Source organism: Varroa destructor, unplaced genomic scaffold (assembly GCF_002443255.2).
Source record: "Varroa destructor unplaced genomic scaffold, Vdes_3.0 BEIS01000004.1, whole genome shotgun sequence".
Classification (NCBI taxonomy): domain Eukaryota; kingdom Metazoa; phylum Arthropoda; class Arachnida; order Mesostigmata; family Varroidae; genus Varroa; species Varroa destructor.
The window spans coordinates 43,360,169-43,382,281 of NW_019211457.1; the positions used below are offsets into that span (position 1 = coordinate 43,360,169).

Genomic DNA, 22,113 nt, shown 5'->3' on the forward strand with positions numbered 1-22,113 from the left:
AGAGCTCTCGTCTGACACTTAACGTCTTCAAGCGCTATTCGCTACGCTTTTCGTTCGTTGGCTGCATGTTGCAGGGAGAGACGATCGACAGCATCGCCGCTGCTCTGCCGATGGCAAAGGAATGGAAATGCTGAATTAAATGAAATAAATATGAAGCTCTCTATTTCTGAAAGACCAAACAGCATAACTTAGCGGGAATACGACCTATGATAAGAAAACATTGAGTTGACTTCAGAAATGCCATTGAAAATGCGGACGGGCTGACTATTGTCACGCTCTCTGAGAGCTTCCTCGTGAAGTAAACATAAGTGCAATAAACGATGAACAGATCAGCAGCGGTACAACGCCTTGATCCCATTTTGGGTATCAACTACTATTAAGGAGGTCCTAATTTTCCGGAAACGTCTAAAAGTTTCGTCGACAAACGCTACCGTAACGTATATAATGTCAATGCCTGAGACGGAGAGATGGAGAGAACCAAACAAGTGTCTCCGGGTGCGGAGCAGCCCCTGGCAACTTTGCCTGAAAAACGGATTTGCGGAAACAAATAAGGTGAAGACAAAGAATAGAAATTCAACCATTCACTATGTCTTTATTAGCATATCGATATTATACCGGAAATTTATTTGAGAAACAATAACGACCAGGGACGAGAAATAGGACGTGCAGCCTGCAGGCCTCGTGCGAAAAGCGGTGCAGAACAGAATTAATGCCACCTTTCAGAGCTCTCCTAGCGCTATGGGCTGCTGAACGTCACAGGCTACAATGCCCAGTTATGAGCAGGGTGGACATCAAGAACATCCGCTATGGTCTGTAACAAAGCAGATTATTTTAATAGTTTCTCAGAGCAGTAAATAACATATTCTATTTTTATTTTTTTTTTTGCAAGAAAAAACAAGTAACCGCATGAAAGTTTCGAGGACAAACATGCACAATTATACCACACACTTTTCTTCTTTTGGTAATAGGCCACCTGTGGTATTTTACGTAAACATATGCTACGTGAAAGATGGACATGTATACATAATAGAACGCGACGGAACAGGCAGCGAACGAGGACCAGCGCCGTTAGACCAAACCAAACCTAAACACATCAGCGAGGCTTCAGCAACGGCTAGGAAAAAAACCTCAGGTACCCGGGCCTTCAACTCGTTGCCTATTTTCACAACAACAGCAGCAGTATCATCATCAGCAGCATTATCATCGGCATCAACAATAGCCGCATTTTACTGTTGAGCGGTAAGCAAAAAAACAGCGTGTTTCCCCCCAGAGTTGCGTCCGCCTCAACATTATTGCAACTCTGGTCAAGGCATTCCAAAGCTCAATAGAGATCGTAGCAAATTCTTCTATTCGCCTGGTCGGCCAGCTGCCCAGTTTAAGCTGTAAACCATTACGTAGCAATCAGCAACTTTGCTCTCGCCAGCAGACCAGCTACCCACCAAGTCACTTATCGTAGCAATCGTCTGCTGCCATGCTCCGGGTGGCCACAGTTTGGTCCCGCCTTTCTGCGTTTTAGGCAAGGCAACCCAATCGACGGCAAAGCGAGGCAAACAGCCTTGCCATTGTCGTTCTTGGATCGAGAGAGGCATCGAATTCCGATTTGCTGGTCCATTCCCGACCGTTGCTGATTCCTCGCCTCTCCAACTTCGGCTTTCGGCCGTGTTGGATTCGGGGTAATAGCGGCGGTGAAATCGGCAGCAGTGACGATTGCCGTGTTACCGTCGTCAAGTTCCCAGTCCCATAAGCAGTCGCCTAGCGGTCTGCGAGCAATCACGTTCCTGCCAACCCGGGCCATCCGACAGTCATTCCTTTGCTCATTGCCGTTATTCGAACACGGCCATTGACGAAACGAACTACTATCACATAAGAGAGCATTTTGAATGACGTCGCCAATGACGATGACCATGAATACTGCAAACCAACAAAAAAAAGTAGACGATGCATGCTGTTGATATTACACTGTTACTACGACGACCGGTACTAATCATGCTTTTGACTAAAAATAAATGTGTGCAGTCCAGCCGCATAAATACTGCAAACCAGCGAAGTGGTCATGTTAGCTTTCGACTAGTGGTATCCTGGACCGCCTACTGGCTCTTGATCTATCCATCTAAACCGCGCAAGCATCAAGCAGCGAAGTCACAAGCTTTGATCGTCCGATTTGCTGGAAGCTTACAAAAGGCTTTTTCGATTTCAAGGCTTTATTGCCTCTGCTACTCCTCATCTCTAGCGCATTCAAACGCAAGATACGGTAAGACAAAGGGATAAAGAAAATTAAAGACGACTTAATAAGGGGTTTCTGAATCAACAGTGCCAAAGGATTCCGTGCGGGAAGTTTTCTTCATTTTCGTGCACGTATAATGTTTTTCAGCCTTTTTATGCTTAGCCCTCGTAGCCGTGTGGCCGTGTTAACGAGCTGTATTTCACAGTGAGCACCCTGAGGGGCTCTTTGTAAATCAGTGTGTGTACGTGTGTAAATACCCTCCCATACGACTCGTGCCTTTTAGGGACTCAAACTGATTATCGGGGCAGTCGTATCCGGCTTTAACTTGCGCCGCATCCCCTATCGTTGCATCCCTTTCCGCCCTCGTTGCCATTCCATGTACGAATGTCACAAGGGCAAATAACGAAGCAGCGGTCAAATGGGTTATAAGTTGCATCAAGCGGCTATTCCTTTCCATTCACAATCAACAAGGTGCAGTGAAGTAAATGGACTTTTCTCAAGTTGTTGGACTAAGGGAACCGCCCAGTTAACCTAATGAACTTGTGCCTCAGAGTCTCTCTTAAAGATCAAACGGTAACGGCTCATGACCAAACATATAGTGGGCGTTATTTTTAAAATTCCGGGACCACTATAGCCAGTTGGGTCGAACTGCATTAATAATAGCCAAGGAACCCCCATCAAAACGACACCTGCTACTGACATCAAATTTCATGCCGCTAACGATATTTGGGTCATCTGCAACGAAACCACAAACAGTATTAAAGAGATGATTGAACACTGCAAGAGAGATTCGTTAATAAGAATAATTAGTCTGCAGTAGAAAATAAGCAAATACATACTGCAGCTGATGCCAGGAAAAAATCACTAGGCAATCTTATATAATTTACTTTTCCAACAAATCATCATATCGCTTCATCTTGGCCGACGACTTCGCATAGAGCGGCCACTATATAGATAGGCTGTATCCCAGTTAGGTTGTATTTCAATTGATACCGTTACGTGAGGCTTCTTTATCGTGAAATAGATATGTAGTAAACAGATGTGGTAGTAGACCAAGTACGAGACAAAAAATCTGGAGGCCAAACGAGAAGCCGAATGAAAACGAACGAACCTTGAGTAATAGCAACAATTGTAGTATTAACGGTAGGTCTAGCGACAGCGAGTAGCGGAAGCTCTTGGGACAAAAAATAACAGAGGTTCAATACGTGAACTTTATTGGCGGTTCCACGAAGAATGCGAAGTTCATATTAAGTAATTAAGCTTAGCTGCCCTATATACCGTATGTTTTCCCTCAACGGCCTCGTTGACTCTACGACACTTCCTGCTGCAGGCCAATATAAAAAGAGCAGGCAGAGAATATCAAGGGATAGACGAACCCTCATGAGAAGAGACAAGGGCGTGTATCCATCAAGTGTGTCGTGATCCTCGCGCATGTTGCTCCATAGTTTAAGTCACTTGTGTACGTTTTACCACGCCTCGCAGAGGATTTTTAATGTGAGTCCAGGTCTCTTAGCGGGCTACGTCGAGGCGAGTCGACTGCCTTAGAATTTAGTGGGTTTTAGGAGAGTGAGGCTTCAGGGGACGAAGAGTAAACGGATAGAGGCTCCCGCCCGGCATAGCAAAGCAAGCCTAGAATGGGAGCAGGACTATCCGGGGAAAATAACGAGCGCCTCAATGTCTTCGATACCCTGCCGACTGGCTCCATCAGGCCTGGAGGTTTGTGAGCGAGACGTCGCTGGTATCAACAACAATGACATGGGGGCTACCGTACAAATGACCGTCACGTAGGACTGGCGATGCCCTGCTCTTTGGATTGGTAATCGGCAAACAAAAATCCCTTGTCGCGTGTTGCAAGGTGAAGGACGCGGTGCCCTAGAGGTTACGGCTGGTTCCGGGCTGGCCCCTGTAAGTTGCCGAGAGCGACTAGGCCACAACCATCGTCGCGAATAAATAACGACTCTGTAGCAAATAGCTCAGATGGGCGATGGCGACCGAAAATGCGCAACAGTTATTCAGTGACTGATCGTTGACAGCCTTCGTGAAAACGAACACACTATTTGCCGTAATTAGTCATTAGTCGCTACACCCTACAACTGATTTTATTAAGCTGTAGTGAGTTAATGTGTTACGTGTCGTGTAGCAAGTATAATCTAAAAACAAGGGGGTATGTTCGTTAATATATGCGAAATTCGGGAGACACAGATACAGCCTTGAGCTGTTCGGTGGATAAAAGCAAGAACTAAAATACCGTACGATAGAAAGACTTAATGGTCTACGTGAATACGGTCGCTCCTTGAACAAACACACAATTTAACTTGAAGTGATGTCCAGGCCTACATAAGTGAAGGACAAATGGTCACGCTGATGTTCTAATTGGGACTCGCAAAAAGCACTTTTAGTATCGTCTGAATTTTATACATGCGAATGACGTAAAGGTACTATAGAGGTTAGGTTAACACCACTTTAACGAATGGCATATGACACGGGTTGAGTAAAATGAAATAAATCTTTCGTTTGTCAGGTTTAGAAAACCAAAATAACGCTGAACAAATCTAATAGAAAATACTTCTCTGCGCCGTTTGAATACATTAATCTAGACATACAAGACGTAGAAGCGTGACGGTTGGATAGAATGTAATAGAATCGATATCATCTGTCATTTGACTTGAAGGTCTAGATGAATAATGTGAGGCCAATCTAAGGTTTCAGTATAAGAGAAATATATATATATATATAAGAGAGTATAAGAGAGTAAGACAGTATAAGAGAGTTTTTTGGAAACGAACGTGGTCAGTTTACTGCTAGCCGAACGTTGCATATGCAGAGTTTAAACAAGGAATAAATAAGACGAATTTTCTAGTAGATGTTGGCATCGGGTTTGTTTAAAGAGTAAAGGGTCAGGCTTCTATTCGCGGAAGTAAAGCAATACAAAAGGGTGTTTTCTAATTAGACAAGGGTTTCTCTTAAAAGGAAAAAGACTCAGAGAGAAGTGACGCTAAAGAGCGCTAGCTTATCCCGATGGTTAGCAAAGAAAAGCGTTCTCTTCAGATATCTCCCTTCCCGTAAGATAGTAAAAGAAGGGTCCTCGACGTATCGCCTTGAGGGCCTCTGGAGATAGGCCAAGGACTCTTCTTTCCGAGTTGAGCGAGGTCTAGACACGACGAAGAGAAATACGAGCTGGCCTCGGCTGCCTCTGTTTTTTTTAAGGTGCGATTAAAACAAAGTCGACGCCGACTTCAGAAAGGATTGGCTGGGCAAATCCACTAGTGGATATCGGACTTCCGAGCGACGTAAAGATTAAAGGTTTTACATTTACTACAAAACAACGTATATAAAACAGCTCGATGATAACAGACGTCGACACAAAGCCACAGGTCTCAAATAGGTAGTCCCACAAAAATTTTGCAGGAATCTTCTAAAAATGCGTCCATCACGTGTCACAGCTAATCGACAGACAGTAACCATATTGTTCTCGAATCTGTTACAAGATCCTTGTTACCAAAAGCTTTGTTAATTGTTTTGATTTTTGGAAGGACCAATTTGAGTCAGTGTTATATCTGACCTAGCCAACACGTTTAGGTATAATAAAACGTATACATTACCGAATTTATAATAGATTTCATTATCTATTATTATGTTAATCTTGTTAGGTCGCCATCCTTCAACGGAGTTAATCAGAGAAATTAGCCTCTTTGGCTGTTTAGTTATTTTTAGAAAAATATCTGAACGAAATTGCCCTCGTCAACAACTAAACAAAGAATCGTGGCCTTTTATTAAAAAAACGTAAAATCTGAAAATGAAAATTTGCTGGAACGAGCATTGATCCTCCTGAATTGTCAAATCGGAGATAGTGCTATCAAAAAAATCTATACCTGTCCCGGCTTATGCTTTTCCTGGATATAATAGACAACAATAGTGAACTAACACAGTGAACATTTTAGACAAATCGAAGCGGCCACGCGTAATCCCCGTCGGCCCGTAACCGCGGCTAAAGTATGGGAAACAGGTACTATTTGTTCAGCTGCGATTTATGGATATGATGGGGACGTACGCAACGAAACGCCGTTTTAATGAATACGGAAATTAACAAAAAGTACAATGGAAATGATCCGTGACTGTTGAAACATTTGGGTTAGTAGCCTGAGTATTTGTTCCAATCTGAAATATTGTAACACACTTGCCTAAACAGTAGTTACGTACTGCTGACGTCAATAAATGAGAGCTTATGCAGGAAAAACATATTAACGAGCATAAAACGAACATTGAAGCCTCTAGGTTTCCGGGACGATATTTCAACATCAAAATCAAAACTACTTGCGACAGGTGACCAGTATTACTAAGCAGGCAAAAATACTTATGCACTAAGCTTTTTGCCCCACTGCCCTCCAACCTTTTCAACAACCTCATTTTCATAACAAGTGGTTCAATAGTTTCCCCTGTTTACATAGGGACCTTAGTGGCGACTTGTTACAAATAACAGGTAGCGGTATCACGAACCGCGTTTTTGCTAGTACAGTGATAAGCAGGTAAAGCTTCAGTAAATTCGTGTTCAGCAATACCGGATTGTCGAAAAGGTATTCGATATTTTTCAGCCTAGAACACTTCAGAGTATACTTTTCGGTAAGTGTGAGTCGTGTCGGATGAGCTGGTGTCACTTAAAAGTTGGCATTGCCATATTTACTAAGCTTGTCTAAATACCTGTACCCAGATCAAAGTCAGAACATCTTGAATATGAGTTAAAGGTTCAGAAAAGATCGCTATGCTTGTACAGTTTTGTTACGATCAAGGCACAAATACTGACCAGGCCTATAGGAAATTGAACGGTCTGCAATCAAGGTGCGTTTACAGAGATGGTTATGTAGTTGTTATACTGGATATACGTTCGACGTGAGAGATCGATGCATTACGAAAAAAGTTGATCTGTGAGTAGCCTCTGTGTCACATAGGCAACTATCTGTCATAACACGGCTTAAAAAAAGCTGGCCATAAAAAAGATTCGATATTTTGTTGCCATATGGAATTTACGCAACAAAATGGACACGACCGTATTTACAGCTGCAAAACTCGACCGACGAACAAGACAGCTGAGGCATACCCAAGTGGATAATAGTAAAATAAAACAATCAATTATGCGTTCCGCGAACGTTTCTCCACGCACTCCTTATAGCTTGAGGGTCAGCCAGCTAGATAGTGGGACGCCTTCATGATATCCTGAATGGTATGGTGAAAGTTTGTTCTCTTCGTGTATGATGGATGTTGTTGGTTGAAAACATACCGTCAGCCTCATCGAAACATGGCGTCCTTAAAGTCCCTTGACGGGATCCTTTGAAAGACTAATCCCTCCACGTTGATATGTCCTTGCCGCTGCCTCGTACCCGGCGCCAGCTCGCTTGCTGGTTTAAGCCGCTTGAGAGGCGTCGGAACGATTTGCCGTCGTGCGCAGGTTACTGCAGTCGCGTACAAACTGCGACCTACGATGTTGGATCTATTTATCTTTCTTTCCAACGGTTAATTCAACTTGTAGCCAAACTGTTTGGGCTAGCTTTATAACCGGCGTCGTCGAGGCACATCATCGCCGTCGCAAAGCTTGAACCTAGATGCGAGTAAACTACACTGTCTTAAACGTATCGGTCTTCTTCGATTATTTGTTTCTTTGGTCTTGGCTTCTTCACTGGGGTATTTGTTGCCGTTTGCACCAGAGTTAATCAGTTGTGTGATTGGTGTATCAGCGGTAGAATGATAATTTCCCATTCACTGCTATCGTATATCCTCATTTATTGTGTTCTTCGCACTCAGCTATCCTGGATGGGTCACTCAGTGCATAACAGCATACCAAACAACACCAACAGTGACGATTTGCTTCATGCACTTAGTCACATAGGCAGAACGACAGACGGTAGAAGATCGACGGACCGACCCACACCCCTTCCTCAACACACACACACTCACTCATCCACAGACCCCCTGGGCGGCTGGTATCACACATACATTGACAGCACAACTTCGTGAAGCATTTGTTCTTAACTACTCCACTTCGAAAACAGAACTGAAGCAAGAGACGGAATTAGAGACAGAGATAAGGTGGGCAGTAGAAGGCCAAAGGAAAAGAGGCGGCCAAAACGTTAGCGCAGGCAAACGATGCTCTCTGAACTTAAGGTGGACGTCGAGCCAAACTATCTTGTGGGCTGGTCACAGGGTATTATGTACACACGACCAGTTGTGCTAGTCATATTAGTCGAATAGTAGTAAGTAGCAGAGAATAGCAGTCAAGCTGTAACGGTGCTACCGTAATTGTCGTCACAACAGCAGAGGCAATAGAATGTGTAATTGAAGTGTTTAGAGAAAAATGTATTGCTAATAATAGAGCTGGTTGTTCTTGCAGTAGTGTCGGACTATCTCGTTCTTAGCTCCGTGGAAGTGTATCTATGATGCTGTTTCGACTGAGGTGACGACCAGCTCCATAGCGGTGTTTTCAAATCCGCGCGCTGCTTCTTCGCTCGTTTTTAGCTACCGTTCGGCGGTATAGGTGGTACTGATGACGGTCGCGGCCGTGGAGTTCGGTAGTAATAATTGAGCCAATCACTAAGCGGTTGAACTGCGCCTCCTGCTCCAACTATTGTTGCTGCTGTTGTCTACGTGGTCATCATGGCTTTCCTCTTGTCGGAGCTGGCTAGGTCCACGATTCCAAGGAGCCAGAGCTGCTGGGAGGAGATGAAGCAGCTAGTAGAAAAATGGGGCTCGGATGGGGGGGCGAAAGTACGCCGCCCCAGATCCACCCCTCGTTTAAGAGAGGGTCGTTAGAGAGGAGGGTTGTCGTATGGTTGACGACCGCGGCGGCGCCGGCGGCTGGAGCGGTGGCAAACGAGCCTCAGCAGCAGCCTAGCGTACACTGCAGGGCCCCAGGGCTGCAGGAGGGTCAGGACCACCACAGGCGAAAGGCACAACAAGCAGGCCGGAGCAGAACGGGTCACAGCCCACAGCAAAGCAAACTACAATCACGCTTTGCTATGGTAGGTTGGCGCTCCTGCCACCGGTCCAAGTATCAGCGCAAGTCTGGCAGGCTGGCACCCTTCTGACGCGACGGATGTATACTCCTATTCCTCTTCCCCGTGCTGTGTTCTGCTGTGTGAACCTCACCGCACCGACAGGCAGAAAAAGACGTTGGACAACTAACGTGTGTAAGCACGAGCATTAGTAGCCGTAACGTGAGAGAGGGTCCGTCCCTGCAACGCATGGCGGCGGGCTACTTCGAAAACCTGGCGGCATTCGAAGAAGTAGCCAGCCGCTGCAGCTGTAACGTTTGCAGCAGAGACGGATGAGCGGACAAGTGTGGCCGCTGTTCGGATTGATCACAACGCAAAAGAACACTTCTCGCTCACGCTGTCTTCCCTGCTGCTTAATGGATAGGCAGATGGACTGGTTGGTGGCTACAAACACCGCAGCATCAAGGGCTTTCTGTAGGTCATCTGTTCGACGAGCAAAACTAGCCAGTGCTTTTAGGGTGCGCGACGCTGTGGGAGATGAAGGCGGAAACGGTACAGCGGGATCGACAGCTAAACCTGGTACTGCTCAAACGACGAATGCTGATTAGTGGGGGCGGCTGGCTCTCCGTATCAGGGCGAGGAATAGCAACAAACATTAGAGAACAGAAGCTATAGCCCCCGGGAATATCACTTTACCCCTTTCCGCTAGGGCTTCTCTCTGCTCTCCTTGCATCGCACCACAATCGTAGCATCAGCCGCGCAGAGTCGGTTTCGTGTTCGTCACTGCCAGCCGTTAGCGGTCGCCAGTAATCGTCGTACCGTTTCTGCCATTATTAGTGGTGGTACTAGTGATCTTCCAGGCGAAGCAGAAGCAACGGACACGGCAAAAAGGAGAAGCCGGCGGTGTCATGCGGCGACGCAGATAGAGGTTTGATAGGTGCGTCAAAAGGAGCAAAGGGGAGAGACTAGCAGGCAGAAGAAGAGCGCTGCTGGGCATAACATCATCACCTCCGTCCCCCTCAAATGATGGACGAACATACGGACAGTGACGAAAGGGACGAGTTGCGGGGTGCAAGCAAGACAAAGGGAAAAGAGCAGGACAACAGAGAGTCAAGGGTTTTGTGTGTGGGAAGTATTTAAATAGGTAATTCTATAAGACATATACAAGTGGGAGCGCAAAGGAAGCACGATGATGCGATTTCCTAGCGTTTCAACCGGCAATCGACGGTACTGCCATCTGAAAGCTAACCAATGAAGGAATGTGGTAGATGGTGACACTGGCATCAGTTCCAATGAAGCGCTAGTCGGCGAAGGACCGATAGCCAGTGAACAAAGGGTAATGCGCCATGCAAACTTAGAGGCTTACTAAGCACTAAGCAACATTCTGAAGTTCAAGTCTCTCTAACTAAGCATTATTACTTACTATTAGTTACCGTTGCCATCAGATCAAAGAAGAGGATGGTCAATGGTAAACAACTGACTATCCAATGTAATAATGTCGAGCACATTTCTAATCTCGACAATTGTTGCTTGTTATGATCTACTATTTTCATTCCACAGTCAGTTGCTGTAGCTTTAAACACCATTCCTACAGTGTCGTACCAGTTCAACGTAAACGCCTTGGACGAGACTCGATCGCTTCTTTCTATAGATGTGCACGTACAGAATAGCTGTACACGTACGTTTGACGCTCTTCCATTAACATACGCATCGATACACCTGTCGCACGGATCCTGTACGCCGTGCCACACTAGGTGCGTAAGCCCTGTTCCGTCCTTTCGTTTAAAGGGTTTGCCCAACGAAATATTTGCGATTCAGACGAGGGGGTCGACAGGAAATGAGAAAAGACCCGGCGGTCAAAGGGAACGACCAACAGCCTCGAGTAATAGAAAGTCGTTTTATTTGCACTAGGTCCGTTGCTTAGTCATACGGCATGTCAAATGTATCTAGGTCTGTGTCAACTCATAACACCCGAGGTAACTCGAGGTTTGAACCTATATACCGATTGTTCGCTAGCGTAAGACTCGAAAGCCAGGACGAAAACACACAGAGAGGACACGCCAGAAGCGTGCCTATACGAGTAGGTAGATAAGTGCATTTGTGTGTGCATAACTTTGAGAGGACGTATTTCTTCGTGTATCTACTAGACATGATTTGTTGGTTATGGGCACCAACAGCGGGAATAAGGTAGACAAGCAACGACTGCGACGAGAGATAGAGGGGGGGGGGGGGGAAACACGGCCTTTTAGCTGGCCACTGGTTCATATGCAACTGGCACTAACGTAATAAGGGAACCGCCTCGGTCCGCCAGTCACTCACCAGAAACAGCGCGAGAGAAAGCATCGGGGAGAAATGGGTACCAGGGACTCTACCGTGATAAATTGTACTCTGCGAAGCTATTCGTAGTGCCGCCCTCTAACGTAACAATCAAAGTCACTCCTTACGTAAACATCGCCGCCTTTGCTACCGCCTTTTCTATCTCAGTCCCCACAGACGGCTAACTGTTAGTGTTACGCAGTGCAAATGCGACAGAATCGCAGATGCTCCCCGTTGCCTTTGCGTTAGCATCCACAAACACCGAACATAGACACGCTGCTTCCGTACGACAGACGGTCAGTAAAAAAGCAACAAAACGGCCTAGCGATTGGAGCAGCGAAGAAGACTGCAGCTCGAAGCGTTCAAGTGATGGAGTTCGTTCGCGCATCGAGCGCAAACTGGTTGACAGAAGAAGACATTGAGCCATTGGGAGAGGAGTGAGGCAAATGTCAATAGAGTTAAAAGAACAAATAACGGAGAGACGCGAACAAAGAAAAGACAGAGCAAGGCAAGAAGCGTCGAAGAAAGTGAAGAACGTTTATGACGTGAAGAGGTAGTACTGGTTGCTGAATATAAAAATCGCAGTATAGTTTCGCTTCTTGGCCGTGTTCGGCAACGACAACCAACTCACAGCAATGTTTCCTGCGTCCACCCAACTCTTTCACATGTCTTCCGTCTTCTTCCTTTTCCCTTGGGGGAAAAGAGGAAGCAAGCTAAAGCTTGAATTCAACCCCGCAGCAGGCGGCTGGCTACAAAAACGACAGGGTGGCCTGCTGACGATATAGTAGTGAAAAGCCCTTTCAAGTCGACCGCCAGCTGAGTTGAGACTGCGCTGATATACCAGCGAATATCGTGATACAGAAATATTAACTGTTTTCTTAAGCATCTTACACACTTGTAGCGATACGGTCGGGGACGATCTTTAGGATCTGTTAGTGGGCTGTGCGGAATACATTTAACGTCGTTATAATACCTTTATAAAAACACAAATATAACACCATCTACTTAATGTTTTTGACACAAGCCATGTCTAACAATTATACACCTGTAACAGATACAGGTTATAGAGCAGTGATACAATGTTCTAATTGTGAACACCACCATCAACGACCTCTGTAATTCGTTTGGCAATTATATCAGACAATTCTGCAAGATAAATTGCATTACAAAGTTCATAGAGGTATACGCAAACAACGATAACTTGTTTTCGTTGACGTTCTCGCAAAGTCTCTTATTTCATAATATACTGGTAGAGGCGGAACACGAGTACACTAAACACAAAAATATGCACAACTATGTTCATCTAACCCTTTTTTTTGGGATTAACATTTCCTATAAAACGTACCTGAGTAAATTCTGCCATTAAAGTCCTATACGAGTGCCTGTGTTGAACATGTACTTCGTGAATCTCAGGGCTGAACGCTTCGGGACACAAGGGCCATTCGAAGGACAATAAGGATAACCTGAGAGTATTCTGATTGACTTAACAGTCCCGACTACAAACGTAGGACAATCTGCGAAAGCGCATAACAGGCCTACATTGAGTACTTGCCATGCAATACGATGAGCTTTCTAATGCCATTATTATAATGATAGTACGATGCATTTTTACAAAATCCTTGTTAGCAACAGCTAGCGACGCCATTGGCAATCGACAAATGGGTTTTTGTCGCCAACGACCACGTCAGATGGGTTCGATGGCACCCTAATAATGAGAGATAATTGTAATGATTAGAAATACTGTTACATCTAAAATAACTGGAACTTGTAGCATGTACGTTATTAAATGGTCTTGTTTCAACACCTGGTTATATTATTATAGATTTGTGGCTCGGCTTAACAACTTGTTTTTCTTGATGTCAACTTTAACTTTAATTATTTTTCACATGTATAGACTGTAATTCAGTATCGCAATCGTATTGTTACAAAACATCGACAGTGTACAATAATTATTTCGAGCGGGTTATATTATTTACTAACGACTATGACACATACGTTTCAACACGTCGGTACATTTGCCACACAGTATGCGCTCGTATATGCAGATGCGATAAGGTGTGCCTTACGTACCATACTATCTCTTCTTAATAGCTTCTTTAGACTGGACATATCAGTTTTAAAATATGATTGTTTCTCGCATAAACCGAAAAACAAAGTCATTAGGTGAATTTGGCTCGGAACGTATAACTTTTACGAGACGATGCTCGTACTTATGCTAGGATGTTATTACACGTATTCGTAAGTTCTAGTGAAAACTATTGGGGTTGAATTGTTTCTTTGCTTCGTAAACAAAATAATTCCTATAGAAAACTTCCTAATTCTACCTTAAACTAGACTTTTTGTATGACGAATTAATAGTAGAACTATTAGCGGACCCAAACTGTATTTTTGATACATTCATTTTAATTACATAACTTTAACAGCATCTATTTAAATGAACCTTTTTTTTGTACTGCAAAATCTAGACATGCCTGCGTTTGCTGTCCCTTTGAATTATTTTTAAAAATCTGTATTACGAATTTTTCGAAAAAGGTCGTCAGATTGTCGTTAAAAAAATGTAAGAAAACATAAACAACTAAAGATGGAAAAGCGCCGACTGGGCCTTTTCTCAGTAAAGGTCATAAACTTGTCTAGGTCTTTCTTTCTTCCTTTAAACAGCGCTTGAAGTTGCAAGTTCATCCGAGATATCTTATCGGATCTTCGGGAATATCAAGAGAATTCAAAGAAAAATATATGTATACACGACAAAAATGAACAAGAACCCCTTTGGATCTGAGCATTTTATACACAGTGCGGCAAAAATTGAAGAACACTGCTTCGCAAAAAATATTGATGGGCGTAAGCTTTACCCAAGCGCGTTAAGTTAACGCTTTCTATAAAGCTGCTGCAGTACAATAGAACACTATATCTTAAAAGATGGTGTTTTTCACCAAGGGAATGGCGCGAAAAATCCTTAGATATACATGTTTGCCAAGCCACTAGCCGCCAGGAATTCTAGCGTCTTTACTCCTAACAAATTGAAGTGTTACACGGCCATCAATGTGAAATTATTAAGATCATGAAGCGCAAAGTTTTGCGCCAGCAGACTCAACTTCAGTATACCAGAGCCGTGTGCAAAACAAAGGAATCTAAGAAGATCAAAGACGCCTCCCTATCGCCGTACCTCTCCTCTTCTGACCCTCAGTATGTTATAACCTATCGACGAAGTGACATTTAGCGAAGCTCCTTTGCGACCTCTTAAGCTGGCCAAGTTACCGAAAACCATGTATTATTTAGCATCATTATAATGTGACATGCTCCACATTGTTTTACCTAAACTTTTTAGAAACAATTCTAGACAAGAAAGACATTCATAGAGTTGTATGTAATAATACTTACTAGAAATTAGTCTCTAAGGAAGAAGTAACTTTTTCTCCGCTAGTCATCTCTGGCGACAACTGTTATGATCCTAGGTACTCAGTTTATGAGATTGGCAAGCGGAGATATCCATCTCTGCTTGCCAATCCCATAGGTAGCAGGTAAAATTTAGCAGTAAAATCTTCTTTTTTCAGCAGTACAAAGCTACTTAAGCGTATCGTCTTTGCTTTATTGTGCTTCCTGTTCTTTGCTACCAAGCTAGTTTAATCTACGCTGCAAAAAGTATAGGTCAAGGGTAATTTCATATATAATGTTGGATATCTTACGCTGTGATTCATAGCTCGGGGCAATCTACGTCGGAGAATACCAAGTAACTAAACGCTAAGATGCTTGCTTTAGGTACACTACTTGAGGCTTACATATAAACGCCTTTGCGCTTACATACATAGAGATATAGTGCGAAATGAGCTGCTCGTTATTTTAGAACTTCTCATCTGATTTTAAAGAGATTATAAGATTTTGTTGGATGAAACATTGCGGTATTTGCCAACCTACACGAAATTCGTATATACTACGAAGGACTGACAGCCTAGGAAACCCTATTATGATACTAGGAAACGATGTCACACCGTTGTACCACTCGATGAGAAAGACAAGCGAAATATAATACCAAACCTTACGTTACATAAATGGTACGTGGCTATTTCATCTGATTACGGAGCAGATATAATAATAAATCCAGCAACTATAAATATATACCTAATGTGTTCTATCACTTTCTAGTGCTATGAAACGCCGATGCAGAATGGCAAAACAACGAGCGCTGTTACCGAAGTTGTATGAAGAACTGAATGCGTTAACTCTAGTTTTACGTGAAAACCCGCGCTCTCGCTCACACCATGGAACGCGTACTCTTAATAGATCTATGACAATGAAAATAATAAGACACATATGTCGGCTGACAGCTCTCGTGTATACGCCCACATTGGCTTCTCTTGATTATATGTAGAAGAACCTTTGTTTTGCCCATATATTTCATGTGTATGTGCACAAGGCGCGGCACCCAGATCGGAAGCACTTTGGCGGGCTGTTTATCGTAGCCGACAAACGTTCGTCCGGTACTCTTGGCACTGAAACAAGTCAGTCCTTCGAGAACCAAACAGGAAACCCATCACGCCGTTTTTGCAATGTGAGCTAAGATTACCCACTATCCAATCTCTTTGTGCTGGATAAACCCTAGCAAACTTAACCACACGTTTTTCCCGAAATTGACGCTCTACATTTTCGTGCAGCTTTCCGAAAAATCCGAGGAATATGCTTATAAGGGAGACCAAAAGATCCCCAATAACGTTCGAATTCAAGGAGCTAAAAAAATCATCACAATGGCCTGAATGCTCCTTTGATACACTTGGATTTTTTATACAGGAATTAACGGCTTTCCTAGAGAGGGAAATATCAGTTGCCACTTGGGTCGTTTTTCAAGCTTTAGCGGTTTTGCCATATCTTGCACCGTCTAGACCTTTTGGCCATTCGGAATTCTTATATTTTTGGAACTTTGAAAAAGCTGCTATTATTCAAAAATGTAACTCCACTAGGTTGTCTGCCGCGTATTCAGGCAACACGAACGGCTCTACACCTACCAGTTTCGTTTGGTACATAAAGATTATTGAAAAATTACTTGCGGATTAAGGGAGGATTATTCTGCAAGCAACTAACAGCCTCAAGTACGGTGGATGGTGGTTATATTGAGTACACGTGATCATCTGGTCTATTAACACAAAAAAATTAAAATTTTTGCGTTTGTTTAGATACAGCCTTAGAAACAAGGTATAGGAGAACGTTTCAATATAAGCGCCGTACACTGTATGTATATGTATATACATGCATATATATGCTACATATATATATGTGTAGAGGAACATACATCAGGTCGTTCCGAATAAAATGCGATGTCTTTTTTCAAAATAGCGCACCTTCTATAGGGAAACGCTATTTTTGCAATGGACACTGTATTCGAAGTGTGTTTTTACATAGGTAGCAGAAAACCGGTGACAAAGCTCTTTAACAGTGACCGCACATCGGTAAACGGATACAACTGAGCTGGTCTGGCAGCATTCTAACACCGCTGCAAAACTTTATGGTTTCTGTTTGGAGGTGTGGTGCGGGTTTTATACACACAGCTCTATACAAATCGACTATGGCCGAAATGCGCGAAACAAACTCTACATTGAACAGTCAATGTTAATGAATTGACAGTGGTAAACACCCTTCTTGCATGACACCGTTATACCTCACATCCATTATTGACGATGACAGAGACGCAGAAACTAGGGTTAAGGCCTCCCCGTGGTTTGCGAAACGTTATTTAAAAAAAAAAAAAATACCGTTTTTTCAATATGTCGTATTTTTCTACTTGTAAAATAGCTAAATTTTAGCATAATATAGAAACTGTTCTTCGAAATAATATAGATGCTTATTGGCCCGATTCCTATAGAAGCGGAATAAGTAAGTTACTATTCAAATGGTAGGAGATTATATATTAGTTCATATTTCGACTGAAAATGGATCAACTACGTTTGTCATGAAAGTTTGAAAAGTGAGGGCCTATTCCTAGTTGGACGACCGGATACGTATTCATTAGAAATGTACGTCCCACGCATGTATTTGTACAGGTTCTATTATCCAGGAAAATTTCTTAAAATAGCAAATCTTTGAATGTTTACTGTAAAAAAATATTGTAAAATATGAAAATGTCGGGTAAGAGTGCGACATCTTTTTATATATGTGCTTGCGTGAAGAACAGACTGTCGAATATACATTTGAATAAAAGTCATGTCTGGTCTATATGTAATAAGGGGAACGGATTTTGAGGCAAAGTCGGAAATGGCATGAAGAAATATTCGTACGAAGACCTCATGCACTTAGTTTGATCGTGTATACAATTTTGAAGATCTTGTCCTTATGAACTTAGTACCTTTTTATCTGAAAAATCTTATTATAAAAACATTCGTTGTTATATATTGTTGAAATGATAAAGCTCTAGTCAGAGAAAAAGTGTCGTTTGCATGGTACTCTGATTTGGCCATTTGTATAACTACGAGTTAATAATAACTATAACCTAATTAAGCATAAACGTAAGTACATTGCAATGGAGCGCTCGATTTGGGTTCCTAGCAAATTAAATCGACCCCTTAATCAGGTTTACAATACAAATGATCCTAACGTTATGAATGTTAATGCATTCATTAAATACACAAGTTAGTAACTAGTTTTTTTTTTTTCTTCAGATGACGACAAAGAGAAATTTTTCGGATTGATACGACATCCTGTCTGAACCATATAAACCGATATTCTAGAGCTGTTTTAGGCTAGTTTTTAACATGGTTTTTATTCGTTTCATGCGCAACTAGACGCTATCATAGGTTCTGCACACAAATGTTACCTTAAAATATTTATATCGACAACCTTTTTATGCGCTGCCCAGCAGAAACAGATACAGAATGATTAAGTTCAGCATTTATTTAGCAGACGTACAAATATCTTTGTAAGTAATTGGCGACATTGTGAACATGTTACTGATTGGGTAAAAGTACACCCATTCGTATCAAGTTGATGGGTGGAATAATCGGGCGTAAAACAGTCCCCGCTTTGTGAAGAATCAGAAAAGATCTGAAAGAAAAATTTGAAGGAAAGATTAAGCGTCGTTATACGACATATACAACATCCTGTTGACAATTGTTTTGCATACACGTCAAATTTCAGCATAATTTCATTAATTATTAGTGCTTCAGATGCTTATATACTGGTATTAGTAACGCAAAGTCGCGGAATTGCTAACACCAATGGTAAAGCTGCTCTAATTACTGGCTTACAATTCCTTATTAAATTTTCTCAGCTGTCAGTATTTTGCAAGTTCTAGAGTCGTTTAGTCAGTGGGTATCACATGCTAGCAGATCAATTATGTCCCTTCATAGACGGTACCGCCCCTTGTGCGTTAACTCTGCCCGGTGCCGTCTCCTATGCTTCCGAGGGTTATGAGGGTTGGATTAAGTCACAGCGGAAATTTGAAAGCTGAGATGAAGACCGCTCTTTGCTTCCTCCGTGCTTTTTGCTATCGAGGAAAAAAGGCTCGGGGAGAATAGATCGCGTTCGGTGGTTGTGGCAGCCGTGTGCCATCAACCGAGTGGGAAATATTAAAAAATTCTCCGCGTCGTTTAATGACACTAATAATAAGGTCTTCTGCTGACTTGGCTTTTGGTGATTCTTACCGACACTGCCAAGCCTGTCGAGCCTCGCAATTTAGTGGCTCCATAACATACGAATCTCTCAGTAGTATTGGCGTATGGCTATTAGTGACTCAAGGACACAAAGCGCGTTAGTCGCCGCCCGACTAAGGTTGAGTAAGGGCATGGCCTCGGGCGGCCGGACGCCGATGGCGGCGATGACCGCGGTCGCGCTAGCAGTAACGGTGTACTGCGAGCGGTGGCTCGCACAGCTTGACATCTCCAAGGATGGTAGGCGTCGAATGAAGTCTGTATCAGCCACCACAAGCATCCTGACTAAACAGATAAACCGGACCGCGAGTATGGGGGAACGTTAGTAGAATGTGTGATAGCAACCACCAGGAGAATAAGCAACGAAAAGACGAAGCCTGAAAAAGACGAGAAGCCGAAGGGCCCCAGAAGCGAACACTAAACGGTTGAAAGGCGCTAAAAAAAAGGTACAGTCCGCGCCATGTCTTATGGGTTGAAGGGGTCGTGTGGTTGGGCACTTAACTAAGAACAACAAAAGCGAGTCGGTGATGTGCGAGTGTGTCGTCTCAGCTTATACTCATACTATGTCGAGTTTAATATTGCCGATAAAGCAAGTAACAAGGAAAGCCGGGTTGGTTATGCATACTCACATGAGTCTGGCAAGGAGGGCAAAAGTCAGCAGAAAGATTCGCGGAAACATTGCCGCGTCAATTTAGAATGTAAACAATAAAACAGAAATACGTGATCACGTAACATCACGGCCAAAAACGGAAAACGGATATCGTATGCGTAACATAGGAACATGATCACAGGGAAGTAACGAAGATAGCGCCTCGACGAGTAGACTCACAAGAATCAAAACGAATAGAACATTCAAAAGAGGAAGGGATTTGCCCTGTCCCTGCGACGTGTAGCATCGTTCGACCTGTCGAACTCGAAAACAACAAAAACAGGTTTAGGTAGATGAGCGTATAGTTCGATAATAGAATAGTCTCAAATTTTATCCGTGTGCATATATAGGAACATCCTAATATCGAATAAGGTATCGCACTTAGACGACTATTTACCGTATAAGAAAGGACGGATGACAGAGTGCTGGAGTATATCAAATCAGCTAAGCTTTTCACCTATTCATTTTTCGGATGATCATGATAAATCTTAAAGACGCTTGGCAATCGTCTTTGACGCTAAGAGTAGAGCAATTTTTTATACTTACGCACAATATCGTGGAACGATGCGAACGTACCGATCGCCAACAGCGACACCGGGTCGCAATTTCTCCAAAACCTAGTATACGACCTAATGTTCTAATACAGTTAATGAAAATATAATATATCATCTCTGTGACCTTTCGTTGAGTTCTATTTACCCTTTTAAAGTGAAAACAAAAATGCCTAAGAAAATCTGTAATTACGTTCACATGAATAAACAACCTAACTTAGTATACTAGTTTTTTCGAAGTGGCGGTCCTAGTTTGCTGTTCTTATGCCTTTTTCTTTTTTGTTTATTAAGTGCAAGGCAAAACAGACCGCTACGAAAACCGCTCTTTCTGTGTTGTTCAAGATTTGTTGTCGTTTTTTGTTGTATTTGTCGAAAAGTATTTTTCTCGCTTTGTATACATCGAGTATAGAGAGAAAAAAACAAATTTCTGATAAATGCTTTATTTGCTATTTACAATCCGAGATATTTGTTCTGTACATGGGAAGGGGTTTGTCTAGGTTCTGTTTCAAAAGGTGCTCAAGATAACCTTCGCCGGATTCGAAAAGTCGAATGGAGTATATGTTTCAGATATTCAGAGGTGATATTTATAGATCAGATCTATCAGAGGGATAGATATAAGGCTTGGTCATACATGTAACACGTATGTGTTTTAGTAGCTGCTCTCGTTGGCTTAAGATGAATAGTGAATGTTTAAAAGGCTGTTTCTATCACCTAACGTATCCATATTCGAACGAAAAGGCAAAGTCAATCTTTTGTGATTTGAATAGGTTTAAACAGCAAAAAACGGTTCTTCTTTCAGAACATTGAAAAAAAAACAAAGTAAAACAGGAAGTGAACAGTAAGTAAAAACAAAGTAAACAGGAACTTTTCAGACAACCTGATAATTATAGTGTGCTTCATTATTGGTATACTTAAAATGCCATCACCTGTACAATCTGTTTAGATTACAGGTACGCTGTTCTTTCTCCAATGAAAGTTTTGCAAACGAATAGGACCAAATCATAGCATTTACTGTTCGGTCGACTGCGTAACATCGTCCTGCATCTCGACTATGACAAGGAAGCTAAAACGCGTTTGTCCTTCTCTAAGCGAGCGCAGCTATGGAAATGAGCCGATTATGCCTACCAATATTACTTGGAAAAGGCCTTCTTCTCCGACTCCTTCAAATGTGATTCCAGTCGCTCTTTCGAAATGTATGCGTTTATATCGAAGGCGTTCGTTGTAGAAGACTCTTGTCAGTGTCCTTGTTTGGCCACTTCATGGCAGCAGCACCAGCAGATTCTAAAAAGCAAATCTCGCTTTAACTGCGTTCGGAGTTAAGTGGTGGGATCAATATAGCGGTTCAGGGTAGTCAGAGCTTGAGAACGAAGCTGTCTCTCTGTTTACGTATATAGAGAAGTAAAACGCTCAAAGGGTCATTGCAGTGAAGATGGTCGGCTTAGAAGGCTGGAGCGGGCTTACTTTTAATAGGACGTGCTCTCTGCCTCGTTTTGAGGGCAACACAGCGTCGCGAACTGTCCGCTCCTACCTCCGCGCAGAGCCTTCGCAGTATGATCATATTGTGGTTTGATCGTCCTTTGTTCTCCTTTTCTCTTTCATGACCCGCAGACCTCAACCTAAGGCTCATTTAATGTTTTTACTGAGATAGGGCAGTCTCCATAGGTGCCAAGGAAACTGGTGTCCGTCTTATATGTGACAATCTTTCCGCCACTCTTGCGAAAACGTGTCTAGCTGGCTGGAGTGAAAATTTCGGTGCTAC

General features: G+C 42.9%; 1 protein-coding gene and 1 long non-coding RNA gene across 3 annotated transcripts in view; both read right to left on the reverse strand.

Moving 5' to 3' along the window:
* Positions 1–22,113, reverse strand: part of mAChR-A (muscarinic Acetylcholine Receptor, A-type) — a 272,404-nt gene that overhangs the window by 20,557 nt on the left and 229,734 nt on the right. The window contains exon 1 of one of the 2 annotated variants that reach the window (XM_086986709.1): positions 7,500–9,393. The exons of the other annotated variant lie outside the window; for it this stretch is intronic. The gene's annotated coding sequence lies outside the window, so the exon portion shown is untranslated. Of the gene's footprint in view, positions 1–7,499; positions 9,394–22,113 lie in introns of those variants that run through there. 2 annotated transcript variants of the gene reach the window in all.
* Positions 18,382–21,796, reverse strand: LOC111250354 (uncharacterized). Its single transcript, XR_002673322.2, has 2 exons — positions 19,149–21,796; positions 18,382–18,549 (listed from the first exon to the last, which is right to left on the reverse strand). It is a non-coding gene; the product is annotated as an uncharacterized LOC111250354 (long non-coding RNA).